We start from the raw sequence: 7,647 nt of genomic DNA, 5'->3' as shown, positions 1-7,647 counted from the left end.
TTTAAATTAATCAAATTTTAGAATTCAATTAATCCTAATTTTATAGTTTCAAATAATTGAAACAACAAAACAAAAATATATTAAAAAACAAAAAATCAAAATTATTCTTCATTTGTATTAAACATATTAAAATAATAAAAAATTAAAATTATTCTTCATCGGGGTTCAAAAACCCTCTCGTTCATGCCTCTGAAGATTTCAATATTCTTCATCTTTTTCTCTCCGCAGAAAGAGACAAAGAGAGAGGGTAGGAAGGAAGAGGATAATTGTAGAGCCATCGACAACATTGCGATCGCCTGTGATAATTGTCTGGTTGATTCCATCTCCAACTAGCATCAACTGCTTCTTATTTTTCGCAATGGACACATACTCTTCATACACACCTTTCTTGATGAAAACAAGGAAGTAGCCATCATTGGAAGCCGTGTTATTTGGCGCCGCAGGTATGGCTGCGTTGATGGTGGTGAAGTTTTCGTTTTCGTCCTTGCTAACAACCACCATTTCCCTCACATTTACACTTCGCGTGAACGAACTGAACCCAGATGAGAACAATTTAGGGTTTCTGAACCTAGATGAAGAATAATTTTGATTTTTTACTTTTTTAATATGTTTAATACGGATGAAGAATAATTTTGATTTTTTATTTTTTTAATATGTTTTTGTTTAATTATTTTGTTGTTTCAATTATTTAAAATTATAAAATTAGGATTAATTAAATTCTAAAATTTCGTTAATTTAAAAGGATATTTTTGTCTAATTAAATAAAAAAAGGATGTTTAACACTTTTTATAAAATTCAATAAAAAATATTTTTTTATTTTTATTTAATTAAAGGGGTATTTTAGTAAAAATGGTGATATAATATATATTTAAATAAATTATTATTACTTGTCCATATTTTAAATATATCGGTACGTATAAATTTATCATCGTATCGTAGCAAACACCAATTAACAATTTCTATTCGTTTAGTATAAATAGAATGTTAAACTCAAATAAATTTAAAATTAAATCTAATTATTATTCTTAGTCGACGGCAATAAAATTATATATTCTAATATCTAAACTAAATCCTATTTGGTTTATAATAATAATTATTAATAATACCTAATTATATTTATATAACTGATTCCTCAATTGTGTTATCTTATTATCACTGTACGGACACATATAAAAATTAACAACCATACATCTATTCTATTAACTAACCACATTGTTCCTAACGTAATTAACTAGCTAAACTAGGTTAAATTAGTAAACTAAACCTAAACTAACTAACGGTCACTAGAAAAAAAAATTAATCTATACCAATATATAATGGGGATACATAGATTTGGTATCTAATTCTTTTTTCCTATTTTGTCTCTGTTCTTTTTTATTAAAAAATTGGTTTATTAAAAAAAATGAGTTTACCTACAACAGAATTTTAAAACTGAACCACTCCTAATAAAAAAAACTGACACCACGTACTCTGGATACATAAATAATTATTAATTTTATTTTTATCTTTAATTTTTCATGATATTTTTTAAAAATTATTAAAATATATATAATTAATATAAATAACGTATAAAGAAATAGAATATAAAATAACTGATCTATTTTTAAGTGATCAATATATCATTATAGTACAATAACTGATAGTATATAAAATATATTTATTTTATTAATAGTTATTTCAATGGGACAATAGTATTTAAAATATAAAAAAAAATAATTATTAACTAAAGTCATTAGAATAATTAAATCTACAACATATGGTTTATATATTTTTTATGTCCAATATTTATTTTTTAAAAAAATTATATCTAAAAGTGTACTCATTAATCAAGTTTATACCAATACAATATATAATGAACTATACCAATGTATAATTGGAATAAGAAAATTTGGTATCCAATTTTTTCTTACTATTTTACCCGTGTTTCTTTTTATAAACATTGGATTAAAAAAAAAACTTGATTAATGAGTATTAAGGAAAGAACTTACCTCCACGACAGAATATCAAACTGCTCCACCATCAACCCACGACCTATTTTAAAACTTGAAAAAAAAAAAAAACTGCTACTACTACGTACTCACTTTAAAAACTAACTCACTGTTTCAGAATTAAATTACTCTTTCTCTTTCAATCTTGGTCACGCAAAAGTTTTTCTTCTCTGGTATTGTTATCTTTCTCACAAATAAAGATGGAAACTTCATGAAATCAACAGCCACATCAACAATTTGTTACAGCTAACATGATAACTAAATTTAAATTTTTTTGTTATGAATTGAATTAGTTCTTAATAATTATATTTTACCTTTCAAAAATACAGGAATGGAAGCACATGACACTAGAACTGCCACAGGTAACAGAAATCAAAATAACATACACAAAATTAATCAAATTAATATTATACATAGTTTAGTATCCAAAATATATATTACTATACATAGTTTAGTATCCAAAATATATATCACAAAATTATACATACATTACAGTGTCTTTTTTAATCAAACAACACAATATATGAAGCTATAAAGTTAACATTAAAAATTTGGTATTTAATTTTTTCAGACATCATTCATCCTTAAAAATAATTTTAAAAAAAATTAATGATCAAAATAATAATAATATTTTTTTAATATATTTCATTTTCATCTTACAATATAATATATAACGTAATATATAATATTTATGGGGATACGAAAGTGTGGCATCCAATTCTTTCTTTCTATTTTACTCCCGTTTTCTTTTTATTAAAAACTGGCTTTATGCCACGACAGAACTTAAAAATTGATTTCAATAAAAAAAAACTGCTACTACTACGTACTCAATTCTTTTTATTTTATTTTATTTTTTCAAAAATTGGCTTTACCTACGACAGATTTAAAACTGATTCACTTTCAACCCATGACAGAGTTTAAAGCTGATTCACTTTCAATAAAAAAAACTATTAATACGTACTCAATTTAAATACCAATTCACTTTCAATAAAAAAAACTTCTACGCCTTCAATTTACCCAAGAGAGTTAAATACCTATTTCGCTTTCAATCGTGCTCTTGCAATCGTTTTTCTTCTTTGCGTCTTGCTACCTTATGTTCTGACAAATATAATTGAAAAATTCAACGAATCAGCAATCACATTATATCAACTAATATAATTCCTATTCCAAATCCATTGCCAAGTAAAGGATTAACTACAATTAGACAAATGGTCAGAGCCACCCATCATCATCGTCATCATTTTGTTTCAGGTAACATACAACTTAACATGTATTATGATAATTTAATTTTTTTGGGCTATAAATTCAATTTTTGCTTAATAGAAATATTCTACTCTTTGAAAAATCTAGAATTGAAAGCGCATGATAATGGAGTTGGTCAAATAACAGACATCATAGTAACATAATTGGTTGGTATTCTATAACAAAAATACAAAAAGTTACTAGAATTTGGTGTCCAATTTTTTTAGACTTCGTGTATCCTTACATAATCTATTACATAAAAGCCATGTAAATATGAATAGTTAGTACTCACTTACTCTATTTATATTTTTAATATTTTATCTTCATCACATAATATTCATTTAAAATATTTTTTGTATTGAATAAATTAAGAGGTTTGATATTGTACACTACTATATAAAATGCCTAATGTCAAACAAAATTATGAATTCTATAATAAAAAAAAGTAAAATAAATAATTAACAAATACTAATAATAACAATAACTTTGTAATAAAATTTTGGTAACAACATACATCTTTTGTTCTTTGTCTCCTTAGCATTATTCAATTCGGTCTCCCTTCCTTGGATTTTTTTGTTTCTGATGGAGCTTCAATGGAAGAAAGGAAATGAGGTTTGAAAGAGATGGAAGAGTGGAGAGTGAGAGATGAATGAAGTGGGGGATGGGATGGATGGTTGGGGTATTTCCATTGAATTAAAACGGATTCACTGGCTGAGGTAGGTGCATGTGCGACGCGTGACATTGGTACGCAAATCGAATGGTCCGATTTGTTTATCATCCACGCCACTAATCGGACATGTCTCCAAAATCGGACCGTCCAATTTTAACTACGCAGCTCCCACACCCATGTAATGCACGCCAAGCCCCAATAACCATGAAATACACCAAATCTAACCTCACATTAAAATTAAAAAAGTGATCGCATCACGCGAAGAAGACTCTAAAAAAAGAAGTCTGTTAGATATTTATATCTTGAATAAAATGACGTCAATATTAAAAGTAAAAACTCTTCAGAAGCAGTTGGCTTTATGTAATTACATCTCATTTATTTGTCACGACAATGTGCAAGTAATATATAATTTATTCGGCTTTTCCACTTTCTAATGAAAGTTTCAGTGTGTGTTTAGATTACGGTTTGTAAATGGAGGTTTTATAAAATTGATTTTGTAAAATTGATTTTGATCAATAATGAGTTAGTATTAACGGAATTTATGTTTGGTAATTCTTATTCAAAATGTATTATAGTAAACTAAATAGTGTTTGGATTACATTATTCAAAATCACTTTTAGATAAAAAATTATAGAAAAGGACATGAATTTAAATAATTATTTTATATTATCTTATAATTTTATTTTAAATATTTAAATAAATTTTGATTTTTTTTAGTACTCTCAATATTCTTTAGTACTCTAATAGAATTAAAAAAATCATAATACAAAGTAAAAAAATATTCCATACAAAAAAGAAATAACAATAACAGTAAAAGAACTCATATAAAAAAAACAGAAATTTTATAAAAAAATAATAATATATATAAGAGAGTATTAGAAAAAAGTATTATAAAAAAAACAATAAACATATGAATAATGAAGGACATAATTGGTACATAGAACATAAAGTTCAATCCAACGTGAAAAGGTGAACGCAAATCGTTTACAGCATAAAAATGTTGCCAAACATAAAGATGAAGCGTTCAAGAAACTCAAACGAACCTCTCTCTTCTCTAAAGCAAATCCAAACACACCCTTAGTCTCCACTCTCCACGCTACGAAGAACAAGTTTGCTAGCCAGCTAGTAGAACTCACATGCAGAGTTACTAACATACATATATAAAAGCTAACAAAATTATTTCAATATTGACTAAATTACTTTTAAATAATGAATGCACATATTCTATATGCCATTTGAACATGTAATATAATCGCAGCCAGCACTCGAGGCAATTGGGGTGTGAGCCAAATTACATCAAAGCTAAACTTGGGAAAATTGCAACAACTGGCGCAAAATAAATCACTAACCTATGTCAAATGCCATATATATAGAGATCAAGTAGGCACAATCCTCCTATGAGACTTTGTTTAAGTATATGATTAGTTGTCATAACTCATAAGAATACCAAATGTCATCCAAGAAACTTAACCTCAGCCAAGATTATTGGACACATAATTTTTTTTTTAAAACAAAAAAAATTCAACACACAAGTAGAGCGAAAAAGCTAAAAAAAATAAAATAAAATAAAACAACACCTTGAAAACACTTAGTAAGATCTCACATCAATAATTATTTTAGTGTCATCTTTGACATTGTCATCAACAACAAAAGAGATCTTCGCACCTCCACTCCTTGTAATGAATTAGAGACATGTTGAAGATTTCTTCAGCACATTTTTTTATGTTCTGAAACAATCTCCTATTCCTTTTCAATCAGACGTTCCAAACAACCGCAAAGTAAGTTATGAATTACCCGTTACGCTCCTCTTTCCTACTTGTAATACCTGTCTAGCTTTGAAAATGTCCCTTTAAAGTACCTGGACATGACCATTGTTTGCCAAAAATAGCTAACCAAGCACACTACACCTGTCAAGTAAATTCACAGCCAAAAAACAAGTGGTGAATATATTCAACATCCTTATTACATAATACACACAAATTATCTCCCTAATTAACAATTCCTAGCCGACACAACCTTTCCTTTGTATTCACTCTGCCTATCAATACAAACTAAGCAAACACCTCTACTCTTGGAGGGACTAATCCTTTCCAAAGAGTCTTAGTAAAGCTATAACTTGTTACGCCATCCGGAAGCGTTTCCGCCTGTAACACCTGTACAAAAGAGTTAGTAGAAAAAATACCTTGTCTGTCAAACTTCTAGACAACTCTATCCTCTCTATCAGAGGCTAATTTAACCAGTCTCAAAGTGTTGTGTAATTGATTCACAAGTTTCAACTCCCATTGGAACATCTCACGTCTCCATTGGAAGTTCCATATCCACTCTAACCCATCCCAAAATTCACAAGTCCCTATGGCAGAGCCTTTCTGAATTGAAACCGAGAAGAGCCTTGAAAACCTATCTTTTAGAGGACAACAACTTAGCGAGACGTCTTCCCAAAAATGAGTTCTTCTGCCATCACTAACTTCCATAGACAAACTAGTTGTGATCTTTTCTTTTATATATTGCTCCTTAATTTGTAGTTGGCAAATGTCATTCCAAAGACCCCCTAGTAGGTAAAACCTGGGTGGACAACAGCTCATTAGGGGAGAGATTATTACAAGAGCATACCACCTTCTTCCATTGTGGACACTCCTCCTTAGAGAACCTCCACCACCACTTAAACAAGAGCGCGGTGTTACAATTATCGCATCTCCGACTCCTAATCCCCCTAGTTTCTTCGGAGCTTGGACCACTTCCCAACTAACCAGAGCCATACCCTTCCTTCCATCCTCCTTACTCCACAAAAATCTTCTCTGTAACGAAATTAGTTTTTTCGCCACAGCTTTTGGCATCTTGTATAAGCTTAAATAATAAACAGGTAAGTTATTTAATACTGCTTTGATGAGTACCAACTTTCCCGCTTTGTTTAGAACCTTTGATTTTCATAAGCTGAGTTTTTCCTCCACTTTGTCAATAACAGACTTCCAAGTTTTGATCAACATTGGGTTAGATCCTAAAGGAATTTCAAGGTATCTGACCGGCAAAACAGCTTCCTTGCACCCCCAACAAATTGCACATGCTTCGAACCCATTGATGTTCACAATTGATTGGAATCAAGCTGGATTTATCAAAGTTGATGCTATGCCCCGACATCAACTCGAAACATCGAAGGAGCCTTTTGTAGTTCTTAATAGTCTCTTCCTCTGGCGGACAGAACAAGACAGTGTCATCGGCAAACTGGAGGTGTGTCAATTATATGTTATCTTTCCCAACAAATAAAGGGGATATCCGACCATTTCTAACTGCCTCCCCAATCATTCTATGTAGTACATCAACAACAAGTACAAACAAGAATGGAGATAAGGGATCACCTTGTCTCAGATCTCTTTCCATCTTGAACGGCTTAGTTGGTGAACCATTTATCAAGACCGACATAGAAGTTGTATCTACGCACTCCATAACCCACTCTCTCCACCTTCGCCCAAAACTCATTTTCTGCAGACAATGTCCACAAAACTCCACTTAAGGGTGGAAAGACTAGGCAGGGCAGGCTTTGCTCTTAATAGACCTGGCCTATCATGTGGTCAATTGGCATGAGCCTGCCCTGCAGCCTGCTATAAACTTTTTTTAAAGTACTAAGTTTGGCCTGTTATTCAGCTTGGCCTAGCCTGAAACATGTTAAAAGGCCTAATAATTTTTTTTCACAAAAATAAAAATATTATTTAAAAAAAACTATTTTTTAATAATCATATTTATATGCAATAT

The sequence above is a fragment of the Arachis ipaensis genome, chromosome B09 (genome assembly GCF_000816755.2).
Source record: "Arachis ipaensis cultivar K30076 chromosome B09, Araip1.1, whole genome shotgun sequence".
Taxonomy (NCBI): Eukaryota; Viridiplantae; Streptophyta; class Magnoliopsida; order Fabales; family Fabaceae; genus Arachis; species Arachis ipaensis.
The sequence above is the reverse complement of the archived record's forward strand: the minus strand, read 5'-3'. Positions refer to the sequence as shown.